The sequence below is a fragment of the Ailuropoda melanoleuca genome, chromosome X (genome assembly GCF_002007445.2).
Source record: "Ailuropoda melanoleuca isolate Jingjing chromosome X, ASM200744v2, whole genome shotgun sequence".
Lineage (NCBI taxonomy): Eukaryota > Metazoa > Chordata > Mammalia > Carnivora > Ursidae > Ailuropoda > Ailuropoda melanoleuca.
The window spans coordinates 70,823,236-70,837,349 of record NC_048238.1 but is presented as its reverse complement, the minus strand read 5'-3'; the positions used below and the strand labels follow the sequence as shown (position 1 = coordinate 70,837,349).

At 38.6% G+C, this 14,114-nt stretch overlaps 1 long non-coding RNA gene across 1 annotated transcript in view; it reads right to left on the bottom strand.

The window, feature by feature from the left end:
- Positions 1 to 13,907, bottom strand: part of LOC105240555 — a 79,978-nt gene extending 66,071 nt beyond the window's left edge. The window contains exons 1-3 of the long non-coding RNA XR_002144014.2: positions 13,756 to 13,907; positions 13,123 to 13,286; positions 8,667 to 8,804 (exon numbers count right to left, since the gene is read on the bottom strand). This is a non-coding gene — a long non-coding RNA (uncharacterized LOC105240555). The remainder of the gene's footprint in view (positions 1 to 8,666; positions 8,805 to 13,122; positions 13,287 to 13,755) is intronic.
- Positions 13,908 to 14,114: the final 207 nt, after the last annotated feature.

Here is a 14,114-nt window from a genome sequence, read left to right as displayed (position 1 = left end):
TCCTTGAAAGACACAATCTGGCAAAACTCACGCAATAACTGGACAATCTGAGTAGGCCTACATCTATTAAAGAAATTGAATCAATAATTAATAACCTTTGAAAACAGAAAGCACCAGGCCCAGATGGGTTGGCTGCTAAATTCTACCAAACATTTAAGGGATAAATTATACCAATTTTCTACAAACTCTCAGAAGATAGAAGCAGCGGGAATATTTCCTAATTCATTCTATGATGACTGTATTATCCTAATACAAAGACCACATGGGACATCACAAGAAAAGAAAATCACACACCAATATATCTTATGAACATACATGCAAAAATCTTCAACAAAATATTAGCAAATCAAATACATCATTAGTAATGTATAAAAAGAATTATACACCATGACCAACTGGTATTTCTCCCAGGTATGCAAGGCTAGTTTGAAATTCAGTTGATGCAATCCATCACATCAATAAATTAAAAAAGAAAAATCACATTATCATATTAATTGAGATGCAGAAAAAGCATCTGACAAAATCCAACACACATTCATGATTAAAACTCTCAGTAACGCAGAATAAAGGGGAACTACCTAAATGTGATAAAGAATGTCTACAAAAAACTTACAGGTAACTTTATACTTAATTGTGAAAAACTTGAAGCTTTCCCACAAAGATGAAGAACAAGGCAAGGATGTCCCCTTTTGCCACTGCTTTTCAACATTTAACTGAAAGTCCTAGCTAATGTAGTAACACAAGAAAAGGAAATAAAATGTATATGGATTAGGAAAGAAGAACTAAAACTGTCTTTGTTCACAGATGACATGATCATCTATGCAGAAAATCTAAAAGAATCAACAAAAATCTGCTGGAACTAACAAACAATTATAGCAATGTTGCAAAATGCAAAGTAAACATACAAAATTCAATAGCTTTCCCATGTGCCAGCAAAGAACAAGTGGAATTTGAAATTAAAAACACGATAATATATATATTAGCAACCCCAAATAGGAAATACTTAGATATAAATCTAATGAAATAAGTACAAGGTCTATATGAGGAAAACTACAAAACTCTGATAAACAACCAAAGAACTAAATAAATGGAGAGAGATCCCATGTCCATGACTAGGAAGGCTCAATACTGTCAAGATGTCAGTTCTTCCCAACTTCACCTATAGATTCAATGCAACCTTGATCAAAATCTCAGGAGGTAATTTTGTGGAAACCAACAAACCGATTCTAAGGTTTATATGGAGAGGCAAAGATGCAGAATAACTGATACCATACTTAAGGAGAAGAACAAAGTTGTAGGACAGACATTACCAGATGTTAAGGCTTATGATAAAGCTGTAGTAATCAAGACAGTGTATATTAATGAAAGTATAGTCAAATAGATCGATGGAACAGAATAGAGAGCCCAGAAATAGACCCAACATATATATATATATATTCAACTGGGGCACCCGGGTGGCTCAGTGGGCTAAGTGTCTGCCTTCAGGTCAGGTCATGATCTTAGGGTCATGGGATAGAGTCCCACATCAGGCGGGGAGTCTGCTTCTCCCTCTGCCCTTTCCCCCACTTATGCTCTCTCTCTCACTCACTTTCTCTCTTTCAAATACATAAATAAAACCTTAAAATAAATAAATAAATACATTCAACTGATTTTGAAAAAGGAGCAAAGGCAATACAATAGAGCACAGATACTCTTCAACAAATGGTACTGGAATAACTGGAATCAACATGCAAAAGAATGAATCCAAATATAGACCTTAAACCCTCCACAAAAATTAAAATGGATGATAAATCTAAATGCAGAGAAGGTAACACAGGAAAAAATCTAGACGACCTTGGATATGATGATAACTTTTTATTTACTTTTTTAAAAAAGACTTTATTTATTTGAGAGAGGACAGAGATAGCGACAGAGATAGCAACAGAGAGCACAAGCAGGGAGGAGAGGGAGAAGCAGGCTCCCCACTGAGCAGGGAGCCCAAGGCAGGCTGGATCCCAGGACCCTAAGATCATGACCTGAGCCAAAGGCAGACACTTAAGGAACTGAGCCACCCAGGAGCCCCTGATGATAACTTTTTAGATACAACACCAAAAGCATTATCCATGAAGAAATAATTGACAAGCTGGATTTCATTAAAATGAAAATCTTCTTCTCTAGGGGTGCCTGGGTGGCACAGCGGTTAAGCGTCTGCCTTCGGCTCAAGGCGTGATCCCAGCGTTATGGGATCGAGCCCCACATCAGGTTCCTCCGCTATGAGCCTGCTTCTTCCTCTCCCACTCCCCCTGCTTGTGTTCCCTCTCTCGCTGGCTGTCTCTCTCTCTGTCGAATAAATAAATAAAATCTTTAAAAAAAAAAAAAGAAAAGAAAATCTTCTTCTCTAAAAAAAGACAACATCAAGACAATGAGAAGATAAGCCACAGATTTGGAGAAAATTTTTGTAGAAGACACATCTAATAAAGGACTGTTAATCCAAAATACAAAAAGAACTCTTAAAATTTAACAATAAGAAAACAAGCAACCCAGTTAAAAAATGGGCCAAAGACCTTAACAGACACCTCACCCAAGAAGATACACAGATTGAAAGTAAACATGTGAAAAGATGCTCCACGTCATGTATCATCAAAGAATTGCAAATTAAAACAAAATACCACTACACGCCAAAATCCAGAACACTGATGACACCAAATGATTCCAAGGATGTAGTACAATAAGAATTCTCATTTATTAGTGGTGAGAATAGAAAACAGTATGGCCACATTCAAAGACAGTTTGGCAACTTCTTATAAAACTAAACATCCTCTTACCATGCAATCCAACAATCACAATCCCCGGTATGTACACAAAGGAGTTGAAAAGTTATGCCCTCACAAAAATCTGCACACGAATGTTTATAGCAGCTTTATTCTTAATTGTCAAAATCTGGAAGCATCCAAGATGTCCTTTACTAAATAAATTGACAAGTAAACTATGATACATCCAGACAATGGAATATTATCAGTGATAACAAGAAATGAACCATCAAGCTATTAAGACATGGAAAAACCATAAATGCCTGTTACTGGTGAAAGGAGCCAATCTGTAAAAAGCTATATACTGTATGATTCCAACTATACGACATTTTGAAAAAGGCAAAACATGGTGACAGTAAAAAGATCAGTGGTTGTCAGAGGTTAGAAAGGGGAGAGGGATGAATTGGTGAAGCACAGAGGATTTTTAGGGCAACGAAAGTACTCTATATAATACTATAATGATAGAAACGTTTTTCCAAACCCATAAAATGCACAACACCAAGAATTAACCATAATGCCATAAACTATGGACTTTGGGTGATAATGATGCGTTAAAATAGCTTCATCAATTAAAACAAATGTACCACTTTGATAATGGGAGAGGCTATGCATGTGCAGAGCATGGCATACATGGGAAATCTCTATACTTTCCACTCAGTTTTGTTATGTGCTTAAAACTGCTTTAAAAAATAACATATATATTTATATTATATATAAATTATATTCTATAATATGATAATAATATATATGATATATGATGATATATGATATATACTAATATATATTAATATGTAGAACATATAATATATAATAATATATATTAAATATATATTTTTATAACATATATATATATGATAAGTATTTACAGGCTACATGCATTGAAAAGGTCAAGAAACAAAGGCTAACCAAGTAGCAATGAGCACCTCTAGTACCCTGACTGAATCCTCTAAAATCATTTCCCACTAAAAGGAACCAGGCTTCCTTGGAGAAATAGCTAATTCCAGGTCTAGGGTAGGAACTGTATCATGAATTATGGACCAAACTATCCTGCCAGAAAACATATTAAAAAGACTCAGAAGCCAATCTGAAGGAACTTCCACTGGCCAAAAATAGAACATTTTGAACATCAAGATGATTAATGACCACAATGGATTAAAACATCAAATATAAAGATCTATGAGTTCATGATGACACTCTTAACAAAAAGCAAAACAAAATAAAACAAACTCACTGTTCACCTTTGGAGGATTCTAGTAAAACAGATCATTATTTTGAAAAGTGGAAATACTGCGAAAGAATTACACATTCATCCTTCCCTTCCTGTGCAAACCAAGTTTAGCACAACCTGAAAGTCGATTAGGTTAAGTTTCTTTAATATAAGAATTTTAGCTAATGAGTGCAAACAAAATCAGAATTAGAATATCACTATTTCACAGCCTTTAATGAAATGCAGACCCAGGCAACAACCTTCAGAGATTGCATAAAACATGAGGTGAAAAGCACATGGGAAATTTTATAATCGATGGATCAGGCTAAGAATACTCGAACTCAGTGATGAATCTTAATGTCACAACAGGAGACAACTGGCAAAATGAGCTTCAGGGTGTAATACTACAGAACTAAACACCACCATATCTAAGGTACTCTTGCCAAAAAAACCTGAATCTAAACAAGCCTCTAAACCTAATTATCAATTTAAAGGCAACAGAAGGGGCCAGAGGAACATAATAACACAATAAGGATATAACTAGCAAAACCCCAAATTTAAATTCCACAGGACAAAAGATCCAGTTTTTTCAGCAAATAAATTAGAAGGTTAAAAAAATGGACCTTCTTTAGGTTAAAAGAAACAGTTCAGAGAGAGTTAAAGAAAATTTAAAACAGAGAAATTGAAGTTAAAGCCACAGTGACATACCACTACATGCTCACCAGAACAACAAAAATGAAAAAAATTGGAAAATACCAAGTGTTGTCAAGAAATTGGAAAAAATAGAACTCTCACATACTGTTGGGGAACACAGATAGGAATAACCACTTGAAAAATTGCCTGTCAGTGTCTACTGAGCTCAACGTAAGCATACTCTATGACTTAGAAATGCCGTTCTTTAGTATATGTCCAAGAGAAATAAAAAAATATATGTCCATCAAAAAATACAGAAAAGAACATTCATAGTACCATTACTCAAAATAAGTCAAAAATGTAAAAATATGTAAATTCACAAAACAGAGAGAGAGAGAGATTGTGAAATATCCACATCATGTACTTCTTACTATACCCCAACGAGAATGAACAACTTACAACTATGGACAATGATAATGGAAATACACATTATGTTGACTGAAAGATGCCAGTCACAAAAGAGTACATGCTGCATGCATGATTCCAGGAATTTTTCTTCTAATCTCCCAATAGAGATTAGGGACGAAGAGGATAATCAATACCTTATTTCTTTTTATTTGAAGAGACTTAGTGTCTTTGTATATTACTTGCAGATGAACTTAATTTTTTTACTTTTTACTTTTATTTTTTTACTTGCAGGTTAACTTTAAAGAAGCACATATCGTTTGAGCCCTTAAAGTGATTCACTTTACATAGGAACAAGGATAGTGCTATGTCAATGTACAGAAAACTGAGTACCAGACAGGAGACAAACCTGGCCCCATAGGCCAACCTAACCCACTAACTCTAGGTGACCTTGGGTAAGTCACCACACCTCCTCTAGCTTCACCTATCAAAAGGGATCAAATCAGCCCTGCCCTCCATCCAACAAAGCCTAGAGCACTGAGCAATGTGACTCCCATCTGAAAAGCACGTGGAGTTCATAAGAGGGGAAAAAATTTACCATGAAAGTCCAAGGAATTATTTTAACAGCCAATTTGTCTAATACATAGAAACTATCGTGATGGGGCGCCTGGGTGGCTCAGTCGTTAAGCGTCTGCCTTCGGCTCAGGGCGGGATCCCAGGACCCTGGGATCAAGCCCCACATCAGGCTCCCTGCTGGGAGCCTGCTTCTTCCTCTCCCACTCCCCCTGCTTGTGTTCCCTCTCTCACTGGCTGTCTCTTTCTCTGTCAAATAAATAAAATAAAATCTTAGAAAAAAGAAACTACCATGATTATTCCTCTTTTTTACATAATTATTACCCTTGATAAAGATTCTCTCATGGACCAAACTCTAGACAGATTCCTCTTCGCCCTTTTCTTGACTACACCTCAACCCTGGCCAATTAAATCTTGAATTAAACACTACCATAGCTTCTAACAGCTCAAAGCTACATCCCTAAGATGACGCTAAATCCCCTTAAAGTGATTGCCTGAGAAAACTCAAGGCTACCAGAACAATTTACTCTTCGTTCCAGCCAACACCTGAAGCTAGAACCCCTGCCTCCAGCGCCTGTGGGAGAGTAGAAATCTAACTTGAATAAAGGGCAGTTAACAAACCCAGATGGGCAAAACCTACTTTCTTATTTTTGTAATTTTTCATTTCCTTGACTCTACTGAGCCCCTACTTCCTCTACTTCCTATTCCCCTATACTTCCTTTCAAATGCTCAGTCACCTCTGTACAAATTGAAGTTGTGATGAGTTCACACTCATTGTTCCCTGTTGCAAAAGCATATTACTGTCTAAAATCTGTCCCTTACCACTTTAACCAGGGTCTAGCTTTGTTCATCGATGACACCCTTCTGTTTCTATAATTATTGCCTTTTTGTTTTTCTTAAATAAATGTCATCTGGTACATTGCAAATGCCTAGTGAAGCATAGTTTCCACCCAAAGAGATACAGATGGCCCTGACCTAACATCACCCATTGTAGGCTGACATAGGGCAACAAATGTCTTTTTCTTCTTCCTAGGTGTACTCATTAGGAATGTGGCTTCTGGAGACATACCAGGTCCAAATCCTAGTTCTGTGTGAGTTTGAATACTTTTATTCACCTTACAATCACTCAATTTCCTCATGTATAAATTTGGGATTATGTAGTACTGTAGAAGACACAACATTTTAAAATAAATATTGCTTTGTGTTTGGTCTTTACAAGGATAAATAGTCCTGAATCCTATTATTTAAAAAATTCTATGACAAAGACGTCAGGATACCTGGATCTCCGATCTTAGGAGATTGAAAGAAACTGTGCCTCAGTTACCTCTTCTATAAAATGGAGAACACAATCACCCCTATGTCACGGGTTGTTTTGAGAAGTGAATTAATACACAAAAATACTTAGAACACTGCTAGGTACACAATAAGAGCTCAAAAATGTTAGCTACTTTAAACAAATACAATATAAGATTTGTATAGTTTTATAGTTTGCGTATGTGTTTAATAAAGCGTAATAGTTTTACCACTGAATCCCATTCATCAAATGCTACATCTTGTAAATCACTTTCACCATAACCACTGTTGGATACCAAACATTATCATGAGAACATCTCAAAAATGCTTGGAACCGATGTCAAGAAACAGCACCACCATTTCTGCACTTGGCTGAACAAAAAGCCAAGGGCTCAACCTTGATTCAGCCTTATCCTCACAGACCCCCACCCACAGTCACTGCAGGTCCCACCTGTCCTATCGCCAACATGTCCTATCCAAGACCACACCTGTCCTTTGCATCCTGTGGCAGCACTGGGCCAATCCACCCTCATCCCTCCCCTGGACTCCTGCAAGATTCTCCTAATGGTTATCCCCACAGCCATTTTGTCCTGTCTAATGCATTCTCATAACAGCTGCCACAGTCACCTTGTGAGCACATGAACCAGATCATGTAACTCCCATACTGTAATCATCCACCATTAGAATGACTCTAATTTCCTTACACAGCCCAAGTGATGTGGCTCCTGTCTGCCCTTTGTCCTCATCTCTGACCATCTGCACTTTGTCTGCCAAGCTCTTGCCACTCAAGCTCATCATCTGTTCCTGGAATAACTGGAACCATGCACATCACAAACCAAAGGGCCAGTCCAGGCCTGGTTTCCTCTTGTCGTTCAGGATTCAACTCAAACGTCGCTTCCTGAGAAAGAACTTCACTGATAACCCATCCATAATAATCCCTGTCCCCATCATTTCCTATTAAATGGATTCACTTATTTTCTTTAAAGCACTCATTCCCATATGAAATTGTCCTGCTTATTCATTTGTTTACCTGTTTATTGCCAGGGACCCTGCCTGTCTTGTTCTGTGCTGTGTCTTAGCACCTAGTTCAGTGTTTCACATATAAATCTCTGAATAAATATTATTTACATGAAGGAATTGTTACTTATTTGACACAGAGGAGCAGACACAGATATTTAAAGCTGAGTTTCAGAAGAAGTTGACAAGGAAATTAAACATCAAAGGATTAAGGATTTTAAGAAGAGTTTGCTGTAAATTCACAGCAGTACTTTCTAAACTTAGATGACTACCAGAAACAACTGGAGGTATTACTCAAAATGTAAACCCTTCCCATTCTACCTTCCTGTTTTTGATTCAGCAGACTAAGAGTGGGCTCAGGAATCTAGAATTTAAACACTACATCAAAAACTAATGATGTTCTGTATGGTGACTAACATAACATAATTTTTTAAAAAAGGAAAAAAATAAAAAAGAACTCACTGATGATTTTGATGAACTCTGAGGACTACAGTTGGAGAAATGCTAACCTAAGCATCTGACATTTGTGTACCATTAATTTCATGACTACCAGAGTTCAGTGATATCTGGGGTGTCTCTGTTAGTATAATTATTCAAAAGTACACTGGTCCTTCTCTCCCACCTATGACTACAGATTGCTTTCCCACGTGGGATCACATTTACAGTCCACAATATTCCCAGGTGATTGGGGGAATTGGGTATTGTTACCCTGTTGTATAGAAAACACTGAAGCAAGGGTAGTGACTTACCTAAATGGTCCCAATGGTAGGATCTTAATCTCCTCACTCTCGCTCTAGGAACCGATCTAGCACACTCAACATCACACTTTGTTCTCTATCGGCTCCTATTCTTGGGGCTCAGAGTCCACAGCCTTGTCTGCTGTTCCACTAGAAGGGAGAGTCAGGGGATCAGACAGCACATGAAACAGAGAAGAAAGTGAGAGGAAGGGAGAACATATGAAACACAGGGGCAATTGGTGAGCATGTGCTTGCCTGTCCCCACTCAGGTCACTGGAAGCTGTGCAGTGAGCCTCTGCCCCTTCCCCAGCTCCTTCCCACAGCCCCCTCCCGCACACAGCAGTGACACTGAAGCTCTCACGCCATGGAAATTTGGGCTCAGCCCTGCTTGCCGTTCCATGTACAAGTGTTCTCTCTGGTACTTATGCTATGATGTTCATGTCAGAAACACTGCCTTGACAGAATGAAGGAGGCAAAATTGGAATGGAGAAATAGCATTCACTGAGGACCTACTAGATGTCACATGCTGTAGGTTGTTATTTTCAGACATTTTCTCCTCAGTTCCTCAAAGTGATGCTCTGAGTTGAGCATCATAATTTTCTTTCTACAGATTAAAAGATAGCCTCGGGGAGCAAAGTAAATGTCAAAAGAATTCTAAGGGGGGCCGGGGTGGCTCAGTCAGTTAAGTGTCTGCCTTTGGCTCTGGTCATGATCCCAAGGTCCTGGGATCAAGTCCCACATCAGGCTCCCTGCTCAGGAGGGAGTCTGCTTCTCTCTGCCTGCTGCTCCCCTTGCTTGTACTCACTCTCTCTCTCCCTCTCTCTCTCTTTGTCAACTAAATGAATAAAATCTCTTTAAAAAAAAAAGAAAGAAGAAAGAATTCTAAGGAAGTGTCAAAGGGACACTGAAGTCAACTTGAAGGGGCATCCATTGGCCAATTCTGAGACATTTGAGCATAAAAATAAATAATTATAGCATCAGGTGGTAACTCTGCAAAATAGGAATCTATGAGTCATACTCACATAAATTTTAAAAACAAATAGGGAGAAGAGAAAGCTCTACCTCCAGCCAAATTTCAATTAATAAACCTGGAAGGAATGAGGAAATTAGAAAAGCAACACTTGACAACCATGATCCTAGTAAGGGATTCAGGCTAGAATTATAAAACAATGCTCAATCTCCACCAGATCCCACAGCAGTCACTGAGTCACCATGGTGACCATGCTGGCCAAGTGAAGGTGGAAAAAAACAACCACTGTGATTTGCTTCCTATTATGTGCTAGGAAGTGAACATGACTGACATGACCACAGTAAACTAATTAACTTGAAGTATTCCTCACATTAAAGATTCCCAGCAGCTTCCACAATATACACATACATACATTCATACTCATATATGTACATGCTCTCTCCTTCCTCTGTGTCACCACTCAAGAATCCAGAATTCGGGGCGCCTGGGTGGCACAGCGGTTAAGCGTCTGCCTTCGGCTCAGGGCGTGATCCCAGCGTTCTGGGATCGAGCCCCATATCAGGCTCCTCTGCTATGAGCCTGCTTCTTCCTCTCCCGCTCCCCCTGCTTGTGTTCCCTCTCTCGCTGGCTGTCTCTATCTCTTTCAAATAAATAAATAAAATCTTAAAAAAAAAATCCAGAATTCATCAATTCTAGGGAAAAAAAGGAAAACCCCACTATTCAAATGGTTCAATTCTAGCCACACATATAAAGTTGAAAGCTACTATAACTATTTTCTTTTAGTGACCTATTTTTCTGGAGATGACCTGTAGAATTGTCACTGTGACATTTTTCTCCCTAGTTTCAGTACATTGCCAATAATGTTAAAAAGCTGACAGAAACACAGTCAAGCGCTTGTTATCCATCAAATAGCTTTTTCATCTTAGAGTGTGCTTTCAACCAAAAAGATCCTGCAACAGCTATTATTAAACATTTGGCTGCTGAGGGTTTGATGAAAAATATAATAATTGGGAATTGTATTTACAAAGCCATGTCTTTTACAATAACATCAAAAAGTATGAAATACTTAGAGATCATCTGTCCACAGATGTGCAAAGCGTGTTCACTAAACACTACAAAATATTGCTCAGAAAAATTAAAGAAGACCTAAATAAATAGAGAGACAAGTGTTCTTGTGGGCTGGAAGATTCAGTATTATTTCACTGTTACTTCTCCCTAAATACAGATCCAGATATTCAATGCAATCCAATAAAAATCCTAGCAAATATTTTTAAAAGGAATTGGCAGAAAATCTGAAGTTTATATGGAAATGCAGAGGATCTAGACCATGAAAAACAACTCTGAAAAAGAATCAAGTTAGAGGATGAACACTTCCAGATTTTAAGACTCAGAAGCCTACCGTAATCAAGACAGTGTGGCATAGGAATCAATGTAGACAAGTAGATCGAAGGAAAAAATAGAGTCCAGAAATAGACCCACACATACAGGGACAAATGATTTTTGAAAAAGGGGCAAAAGGATTTCAGTGGAGAAATGGGGGTATTATCAACAAATGGTGCTGAGACAAGTAGGTATCATATACACAAATATAAATTGTGACCCATATATCACACTACAAACAGACATACAAAGTTCACTCAAAATGGATCACAGACCTAAATATATATCCTGAAGGTATCAATCTTCCAAAAGAAACATAGGAAAAAGTCCTTGTCATCTTGAGTTAGATGAAGATTTCATAGAAGAGACACCAAAACTACATCTGTAAGTGAACTAATACATAAACTGGACTTCCTCCAAGTTAAAAAAAAAAAGCTCTTCTTAAGACACTGTTAAGAGAATGAAAAAATGAGGCACTAAGTGGGAGAAAATACTTGCAAATTACATATCTGACAAAGGACCTGTATCTAGAATATAAAAAATCTATATAGAAAGTCAAGTAGAAAAAAAAATAGACACTACATTAAATAGAGAATAGACACTTCACAAAACATGTAAACACTTCACCAAATGAATAGACACTTCACCAAACATGAAGAAAGAGCAAATAAGCACATGAAAATATGCTCAACATCATAAGGGAATTGTAAGTTAAAAATGCAATTTGAGGGGCGCCTGGGTGGCACAGCGGTTAAGCGTCTGCCTACGGCTCAGGGCGTGATCCCGGCGTTACGGGATCGAGCCCCACATCAGGCTCCTCTGCTATGAGCCTGCTTCTTCCTCTCCCACTCCCCCTGCTTGTGTTCCCTCTCTCGCTGGCTGTCTCTATCTTTGTCAAATAAATAAATAAAATCTTTAAAAAAAAAATGCAATTTGATACCACTACACCCCTATGAGAACGGCTATAATTAAAAAGATTGACCATACCAAGCATTGGCAGGGTTGTGGAGGATGTAACTCACAAACACTGCTGGTGGCAAGGAAAAAATGGTACAACCAGTTTGGTAGTTTCTTAACAATGTTAATCTTAAATCTACCATATGATCCAGCTATTGCACTTTTAAGTATTTACCCTGTGGGAAACACTAGAGAAAGAAAGCATATATTCATGTAAAAACATATACAAAATGTTCATTGGAGCTTTAATTTTTTAAAAAGCAACAAATTTCAAACAAGTTGTAGTATATCCATATACTAGGATAGTACTCATCAATTAAAAAAGAATGAACTATTGATATGTGCAAAAAAAGGGTAAATCTAAATAAATCGGCTCAATGAAAGAAGCCAGACCAAAACCAAAGAAGAAAAAAGAAAACCTTTATGATTCCATTTAAATAAAATATGAGGACATGAAAACTAATCTATAGTAAGAGAAGATCAGTGCTTGCCTGGGTACATAGCGGGGCATTGGGGGGTGGAGGCCAAGTACTAAAGAACTGAAACTATTATATACAGGGAAAGTAAACATAACTATATTTAAGAATACCTGGTTATTATAGCAGTTATGGCTGGATATAATAAATATATAATAATAAAACTCTCTTAATTTTAAAAAATATAAATTCTTTGACATGCTTAACTAATATTTGGAAAATTTCTGGCTTCTTAAGTGTTTCATTATAAAATGGATAAAAACGTAGCAGCCACAGAACTATATTACATTCTCAAACTGTATTACATTCTCAAATTGCTAGGAAGACTTTTTTTTTTTTTAGGAAGACTTTCTAACAAATGCATTTTTCAACACGCATCTGAGAGAAACTTGAGAATCACTGAATAATATTTACCCAGGGAGAACAACTTAGGTATATTTATTCCAAATGCATGTTAAAGATCACATTCCTTCCTCAAGCTGGACAATTCAGTGCTTTCAGACAAAAGATTTCTCCAAGATGGGCCTCAAGGGCTACTACAAACCATGCAGCTGCTGAAGGAATGACATTCCTTCTGCTAAACCTCTTTTCTCATGATCTAAGTAGCTTCTCTACTTCTAGGCTAGTTTGTGAACCTCACAGGAGCTATTCCACAACATGCTTTTGTTCAGATCTATGAACTCACTTGATCCAGGCGTCAGATTCCACCAGGAATGTGAGATATTGGGGCCTCCTGAGGACTGCTGCCCTTGAATCTGGAGTAGAAGCTTCAGCAGCCATTAGGACTCAGATCCTCAGAACCTGCCTCCTTCAAGCACCTGGTATGAGCTGGGCCACTGGTATGAAGAGCTGCACAGGAAAAGACAGATCCAGAAATCATTATACTTTAGTGGTGTAACTATGTGCCCTGTACCATGCTAGGCACTAGGTTACTGACAATGACACTGATACAACTGGGTGGTGGTCATAACAACCACATAATGGGCTTCTCACCAGGGCCTTTTTCTCCTTTCTTGTCTAACTCCTAACAACAAAATTGAAATTGAAAAGGAATAAGAAATGGCCTGAATTCATACAGGCATTCATTACCCCCCAGTAACCACAGGGCTATGGGCTTGCTGGGTTGTATAGCTGACTGCTCTCAGTGATCCTGTGGGTAAAGCATTCTCATCTCCATTGTAGAGGGGGAAGCCGGGACACACAATCCTTTTACCTGTCTTCCCGCCCTAGCCCCTGCCTTTTAAGGAAAGCAGCTCCAGGACACCCCTGGAGCAAGACCCACACTCCCCGGAACTGGGCAGGACCCCAGTGGCTTTACCTATGAGACAGCCGAGGCAACGAGCCCCAAAGCGGGAAAGAGTTGGACCTGGATTCCTTTGTCTCCTTACATCCCCGGGGGGTTCAGCCCCCACAGCGAGGACCGCCCCCCCCCCCCGCCTTCAGCTGAGTCCCAAACATCTGAGGGCGGGACCTGCTCTCACCGCGAGGGCAAGTCTGTCTCTAGGAAAAATTCGTCACGGTCGCCCCATGACGTCAGGTTTCTATGGCAACTGCGAAGCGCAAGCTTCTCCTCCACTCCGGAAATGCCTCCGCAAAACTCACCCACGCCCTGGAATCTCGCCGAACATAAAACACCTTCGCTCTTCGGGGAACCACAGGAGAAAGCATAGGAATTAG